Source organism: Phocoena phocoena, chromosome 1 (assembly GCF_963924675.1).
Source record: "Phocoena phocoena chromosome 1, mPhoPho1.1, whole genome shotgun sequence".
NCBI classification, from domain to species: domain Eukaryota; kingdom Metazoa; phylum Chordata; class Mammalia; order Artiodactyla; family Phocoenidae; genus Phocoena; species Phocoena phocoena.
In genome coordinates this window covers 51193403-51200874 of record NC_089219.1, presented here as the reverse complement: position 1 = coordinate 51200874, position 7472 = coordinate 51193403, and the positions used below count along the sequence as shown (strand labels likewise).

Genomic DNA, 7472 nt, shown 5'->3' with positions numbered 1-7472 from the left:
TGTTTCCTGGCTCTTGCTATTGGGTGGGGAGACAGCAGCCTGCTTGGGGTTCCTGGTGCCAAGCTCATTCCAAAGGGCTGGTGAGGCAGGGTGGGAGCCGCCTCTGTCTCCAACCTGCCAGGTACCATACTTCTCCCAAGGGAGGGCCTTCTGCTAGGTTGATGTCTGAACCTGAACTTGAAAAGGTCAAAGGCTCAAGAGGCTGACTGGTGTCCTAGGAATCTTCTGAAGGGAACAGAGATTTAGTCATCAAACACAATAGAAAGGCTCTGGGCTCCCTCAGTTTGGTCTCATTCTCCCAGAGTCTCCTGCTGTCCAGACCTCATCCAGGTGTCCAGGCTGGTCAAGATGTTGGGTCAAGTCTCCAAAGATCTTATGTGTCTCCTGGCTTTCTCTTGGATCAGGGACTCAAAGCTGAGTTGGAAGGAGTGGAGTTGGCTGTTGTAGAACCTCAGCAGCTCATCCAGGAGCTGTTTGTTCTTGGCTTCAAGGTCATCCCATACAGGCCAAAGGTCTTCTGGGCAGCACCAGCCCTGCCTTCTCCTTTTCCTCATACTTCTCCACTGTGGCCTGCAATCACCTATAGTCGTGGTATATAGGAAGGCTGCTTCCCACCACCTTCTCACCACCATGTTGAGGTTCTGGAAGACACTGCCAAACTTCTTCAGGGTTTAGTAATGGTCTTTCAGATCTGGTTCACTTTTTCCTGGTTGAAGGTATCTATCCACTTCATGGCCATGTCCAGGGTGGTCACCATGTTCAGTAAGTCCTGGTCTTGCTGGCAGAGGGGATTAGAGAGTAAGTCTAAGGACATCTTCACAGCAGATTTGATGACCAGGTCAGCACTGGGACTCTTCATGTCCTTTCTCAGCCTCCTGGTCTGCTCTTCCAGCTGCTGGAGTTTTCTATACTTCCTTTCACAGTCTCTCGCCACTGCTGATCAGTCTTGGAAGGAATTCAGCTCATGTTCGTGATCGTGGCCCTGCTGCCAGGATCTTCAGCTGCAACTCGGTCCTCCTTTTTTTTTTTTTTTTTTTAAGGAGACTTGTTTTACTTAGAGTGGAAAATTCTGCCAAGGACAAAGTCAACACAACCATATGCATGGAACACAAATATATGTATGGAACATTACATATACAAAGGGTGCTTGTAGGGTTGTAGCAATGCAGGAGTAAGAAGTTAGGAACAGGGAAGAATTCTTCCCTACAGGTTTCAGAGGGAGCATGGCCCTGACTTGATTTTAAACTTCTGGCCTTCAGAACTGTGACACATTAAACTTCAATACTTTTAAGCCACCTCGTTTGTGATGTTCTGTGATGGCAACCCTAGGAAATGAATACATATCCTCTGTGCAAAGTATTGCCTAGCCTGTTAGAGATTCTCTCAGAGGAATGTTCCTCTCTGTTGCTGGAGGTGCTCAAACACAAGTAGGAAGACTACTCAGTGGTGATGTTGTTGAGGAATTTAAATTATTACTTATTTTTAAGAGTCCCACGTAAGCCAGATTCTATGATCTTAAGATATGAAGAGCTTGGAGGGGAATGATTCTGGCATTACATTACAACATTTGGAGGTGACTCTGATGAGTATTACCAGGACAGCTAGATTTTTCTAAATTGGCCCAGTCTTATAAGCTACAGCCACCAATTAGAAAAATATTTTTTAAATTAAATTTATTTACTCATTTATTTTTGGCTGCATTGGGTCTTCGTTGCTGCACGCTGGCTTTCTCTAGCTATGGTGAGTGGGGGCTACTCTTTGTTGCTGTGCACAGGCTTCTCACTGAGGTGGCTTCTCTTGTGCAGCACGGGCTCTAGGCACGCGGGCGTCAGTAGTTGTGGCATGTGGGCTCAGTAGTTGTGGCTCGTGGGCTCTAGAGCACAGGATCAGTAGTTGTGGCACACGGGCTTAGTTGCTCGGCAGCATGTGGGATCTTCCTGGACCAGGGCTCGAACCCGTGTCCCTTGCATTGGCAGGCGGATTCTTAACCACTGCACCACCAGGGAAGCCCAGAAAAAGACTTTTTTAAAGTGCTGTTAAGGTCTTTCTCAATGACTTATCCACTTTCAAAGTTCGCCCTCCATGTGCACTGTGGATTTAATTGCTTTGTCTATATCTTGCCATTTTTCAGACCTAGGAGTGAAAATGTGTTTCAGGTGTGAAATACTGTCTTGAACTAAGAAAGCAGGAGTGACTAAGACTCACCCAAGCCCTCCAACAGAGCCCCAAACTCCTTACCTGCTCTTAGAATTTAAGTATTAGATGCCTAAGACTGTGGAAACCACCAAACCTACAAATGATTGAGTTATTTGTAGTGAGGTGGATGGACCTAGAGTCTGTCATACAGAGTGAAGTAAGTCAGAAGGAGAAAAACAAATACCGTATGCTAACACATATATATGGAATCTAAAAAAAAAAAAAAAAAAAAAAAAAAGGTTCTGAAGAACCTAGGGGCAGGACAGGAATAAAGACACAGATGTAGAGAATGGACTTGAGGACACGGGGAGTGGGAAGGGTAAGCTGGGACGAAGTGAGAGAGGGGAGTGGGAAGGGTAAGCTGGGATGAAGTGAGAGAGTGGCAGGGACATATATACACTACCAAATGTAAAATCGATAGCTAGTGGGAAGCAGCCACATAGCACAGGGAGATCAGATTGGTGCTTTGTGACCACCTAGAGGGGTGGGATAGGGAGGGTGGGAGGGAAACACAAGAGGGAGGAGATATGGGGCTATATGTATATGTATAGCTGATTCACTTTGTTATAAAGCAGAAACTAACATACCATTATAAAGCAATTATACTGCAATAAAGATGTCAAAAATAAACAAATAAAAAGCAAATTTTTAAAAAAATTGCACAAATTTCAAAGGTTTCTGGCCTATGTTCCTTGTTGGAAATGGAGCCTCCTGACTTTTTAGTGTTAAAGGAGTCTCAGTTTCCTTCTTGAGATTATCCCCCATTATTGGATATTGATTTATTATTTTCATAAAATTGCACATGGGAGCCTGTTGCCTGAGACCAGTCATAAATTATGAAAACGTGTTCAGCTCCCCTGTAGGGACTGATCATCTTATGGGGAGAATTACCCAGAACTAAATTTAACTGCTTTGTATAGGTTTGCGAGAAGGTTTGATGTCCCTGGCCCTCTAATGAGGAAGGGAAAGTAGAAAGGGGCTAACGTTTTCTAACAACCTACTAGGGACCAAATTCTTTGCATGGTACTTAATTTAATGCTCTTAACACAATGAAGCACAATCACCACCTGCTTTGATAGAAGATAAAGTAGAGGCACAGAATGATGAAAGACTTTCCCCAGGCTAGTGAAGGAGCAGAGCCAGAGTCAAACCTAACTTTGTCTGCCTCTGAAGTTAAACCTCTTTCCAATTACTGCATTGCCATTCTAAAGTGGAGTAGTAATATCTCAGCTAGAGGTGGACAGAGTGGTTTTTATTAATATCAACCTAAACCTTGTGTTCTTCAAGTTCTGAGAGATTTGCTCCAAGGAGCCATTAAGAAAGGATACTGATCCAAGGGCTATCAATTAACACGTTTTTCATACACAGCTATAAGCAGCTATTTAAAACCTGGGTAATATCTTCCTAAAAATACGTATCAGTTGTCTGGGTATTTATGCCCTATCGCTCTTGGTTTTCCATCCTTGACTCCTTGACTTAATAGAATTTTCCTTAATTCCTTTTCTCTCTTTATGGCTTCGCAAGAGGCTAATTTTCAGGCAAAACTGCTAATTTTACAGTTGCTTTCCGCTTCCTCAGCATGAGACTGACTGAGGAGTTATTAATAGAATAGGATTCCCTTTTCATCCTTTTGCTACTGACTGTTGTAGGAGGTGGGAAAAACTCCATTATTTAATAACATTTGTTCTTCTTGAAAGGTCATCATTCCAGCCTTTCAGTTTCCACTAAAGTATAGCAGTATCAGCAGCCACAGCAGCCACTTTCTCTTCCTGAAGGGATTCTGGAATTCCTCCAGGTTATACAGTTGGCATAAAACTGTCTTTGAGATCCTCCTTGGGAATGGGGTCCAGCTGGGAAATTCTCTCGGTATTTCTGTGCATTTTCCAAATAGTAATTTCTAGCCACAATTATTTTTAAATGTGCCAGTCACCTACATTCCTGAAAAGGATGCTGAATTTGGGATATATTAGTTGAGAATTGTATTTGGCTGCTCATAGCAGAGAATAGAAATAATAGTGGCATAAACAAGAAAACATTATTTTTCACATAAAATATGTTTTAAAATAGACATTCAGGATTAGTATGGTGACTTCACATTGTCATCAGAGACCCAGGCTCCTTCTGCCTTTCAATTTTATTGTCACTACCATGTAGTTTCCATCCTCACAGCTGACCTATGGTCTCAGATAGCCACTGGACCCATGCCTATAAATTTATGATTCTAATCAGGAATCAGAACATAGAGTAAAGGGCAAAAGGGACAGATCAGCTGTCTCTCCATCACTTATGGGAATTTCCCATAGGTCCTCGCAACAGATTCTGTTTAGATCTCAAGCTGTAAGGGAGACTGGGAACCATACATAGTCTTTTATCTGGGCACACTGCTGCCTCCATAGTAACTAGGGTTATCTTACTAAGAAGAAAGGTAGGACAATATTAGAGAGGCAAATAGCATGTCTGCTACATGGAACAAAGAGAATGACTAAATAAAATTAAGCCAATAAACCCTTACTAACCACCTATTTTAAGTCTGGAGATGAAATAGAAAGTTTAGATTAATTCCTTTAAGGAACAAAAACTTACCTACATTATATACCTCATGTCTTCTTAGCCTAGAATGCTTTTTCCTTCCTTGTTCACCTGGAAAACTTGTATTAATTATTCAAGGCTGTTCTCCAATATCACCTGCTGTCTGATGCTTCCTTGGAAGATTCTTCCCAGGAAGAATTCATCAATTGCCAGGTGCTCTGCCCTGTCCCTAGAGCACCTTGTCCTTCACTCTACTTCACCACTTAATTCCTCAGAGGCAGTGTGCTGAAGTGAGGGTAACACGAGAAGTAGGAAATGCTGACGTCAACTCCCAGGTCTGTTGCTTACTAGCATTGAGACAGATGCTTTTGCCCTTTGAGCTACTGTTTTCCTGCTGCAGAAGAGAGAACGCTAAGTTCCACTTCAGGGACTTTTGTGAAGATTAAATGAGATTTCTTAGGAAATACTATCCAAAAGAAATTTATATCAGTTATATATAAATAAAATATTATTTTATTTATTTATAAAATATTTATTTATATTTATTTATTTTATTTATTATTTAATTTTAGTCAAAATTAAATAAAACTGATGTGAAAGTCCAAAGCATTTTTTAAAATAGAAAAGGTTACTACAAAACAGTAAGTTTTAAATTCCTGGTAATTTTAATGATTCTAAATCTATATGGCCTTAAGATAACCTCAACATAATGTAATGCAAAAAAATGAAAGTGAAACTTCAGATAGAAATAGATAAACCTATGACCTATTAGAATATTATAACACAATTATCTGTGAAAAATTAAGCACAAAGGTCAGTAAAGATCTAGAAAATTTGAACAACACAACTAACATGTTTGATTTAATGAATATCTATCTATCTATCTATCTATATCAGTCTTGAATCAATGTCAGAGAACACACATCCTATTTAAACACATGCAGACTCTATGAAAAACTGTCCTAGGCCATAATGCAATCTCAACCGATTTCAAAGAATTGTCATCATACAGACCATCCTCTCTGACCATAATGTAACTAATGCAGTGAAAAGTTACTCACAAAAATATAATTAAACACAATATAAAATTGGAAATTTTAAAATTTACTTTAATGCCAACCCCAGTTAAATAAAATTCTCTACCTACTCTCCAACATCCTCACAGCAGAACTGATTAGAGAAAAACCAAAACCCTGCTGATTGGTCTCATTTTACATTCATGACCATTAAACTCAAGCAGAACTTTAAGATTGCTTGGTATTCATGCTAATTTCACTCATCCTCCTACTCTCTTATGTAACTACTCTACACCTTTTTCTCTTTCCCCAAACCACAACACCCACTCCCATACTTCCTCTCAGCTTAGACCTTGCTTACTATTTCCCTCAGAAGAAAGAAGCAATCAGAAGATAACTTTAACAAGCTCACATCAGAAAATATATTCACCTGTTTCTTCTTTAGCTTTTCTTGTGACGCATAAACTCTTCATGTATCCTATGGACTTCAACCCCTCCACTTTTACACCAAGTCCCACTTTCTGTCACCCACTCAAGAATAGCTCCTGCACTTCTCCACCTTATTTCCTATGTCACAAATTTTCATAATCACACAAACATGTAAATTTTCCCATCTTATAAAGAGAACATGTTTTCCTCCATGTACTTCCCTCTCCCCTTTTACAGAAAAAAATCCTTACAGTAGCTATGAGAATGCATCTGGTGACCTCCAACTACAGGTCTGCTGACAAAGAACCCAATTGCTATGCTCTATAATCTACCTCTACACTTGCACCAAGGCCGTGTTTCGCACAAGCAACTTAGTCAGTGGCCAAGTATAGCAGGAACACTAAAGCAGGTACGTTTAGTCCACTAAATAAGACTCCTCTGATGCCTTTGGCTACAACTCTCTGATAGCCTTATGGAAATGTCCTTTAGCCACGTGGTAGTCTATGACGTGTCCATCCAACCTGCAGTCCCTTTCTCCCTCATGAAAGTCAGACTTACAAGCAGTTGAAGGACTATCCCAATCTTTTTAAGCTCTCTCCCCACTTTCTCTAACACAGGTATGTTTCCTAATAAAATCCTTGCACATTTAATTTCATCTGGGAATCTGCTTCTCAGAGGATTCAAACTAATTCACTCCTCTGAAGAGTTTACTTTCCTCACTCTCCATTTCTCGCCTCTCACTTTGTCTTGAATCCATCCTAATCAAGTTTTTGAGCCACAACTCCATTGAAACTGTTCTTGTCAGCAAATTCCATGACTGCTCAATTGAAAGATTAAACTTCTCCATATTTTAGTTGCTCTACCAGCAGTATTTGATACAGTTCATCACTCCCTCTTCTTCAAACTGAAAGGCTGACAGGATATACTAAATTGTAACTTGTTTATTCAACTGCTACTCACCTTCTCCATTTAGATGTTTTATATATATCTCTGATTTAACCAGCCCAAAACTGGGGATTTGATGATCTTCCCTCCAAATATTCATTCTCTCTTAATCTTCTTCAATCTGTAAATGAACATTCCATCCTGAAAGAGGGGACGTTACTACATATCCTATGGACATTAAAAAGTTAAGGAGTAATACTATGGACAATTCGATGACCACAAATGTGATAACCGAGATGAAATAGACCAATAATTTGAAAGACACAATTTTCCAAAACTCACACAAGACAATCAGAATAGGCCTATATCTATTAAGGAAATTGAGTTTGGCTAAAGCTGGTCTTTGTCTTCGCTACA

At 40.3% G+C, this 7472-nt stretch overlaps 1 pseudogene; it reads right to left on the bottom strand.

The window, feature by feature from the left end:
* Nucleotides 1–214: 214 nt before the first annotated feature.
* LOC136128579 (bridging integrator 3-like) lies at nucleotides 215–6214 on the bottom strand (annotated as a pseudogene).
* Nucleotides 6215–7472: the final 1258 nt, after the last annotated feature.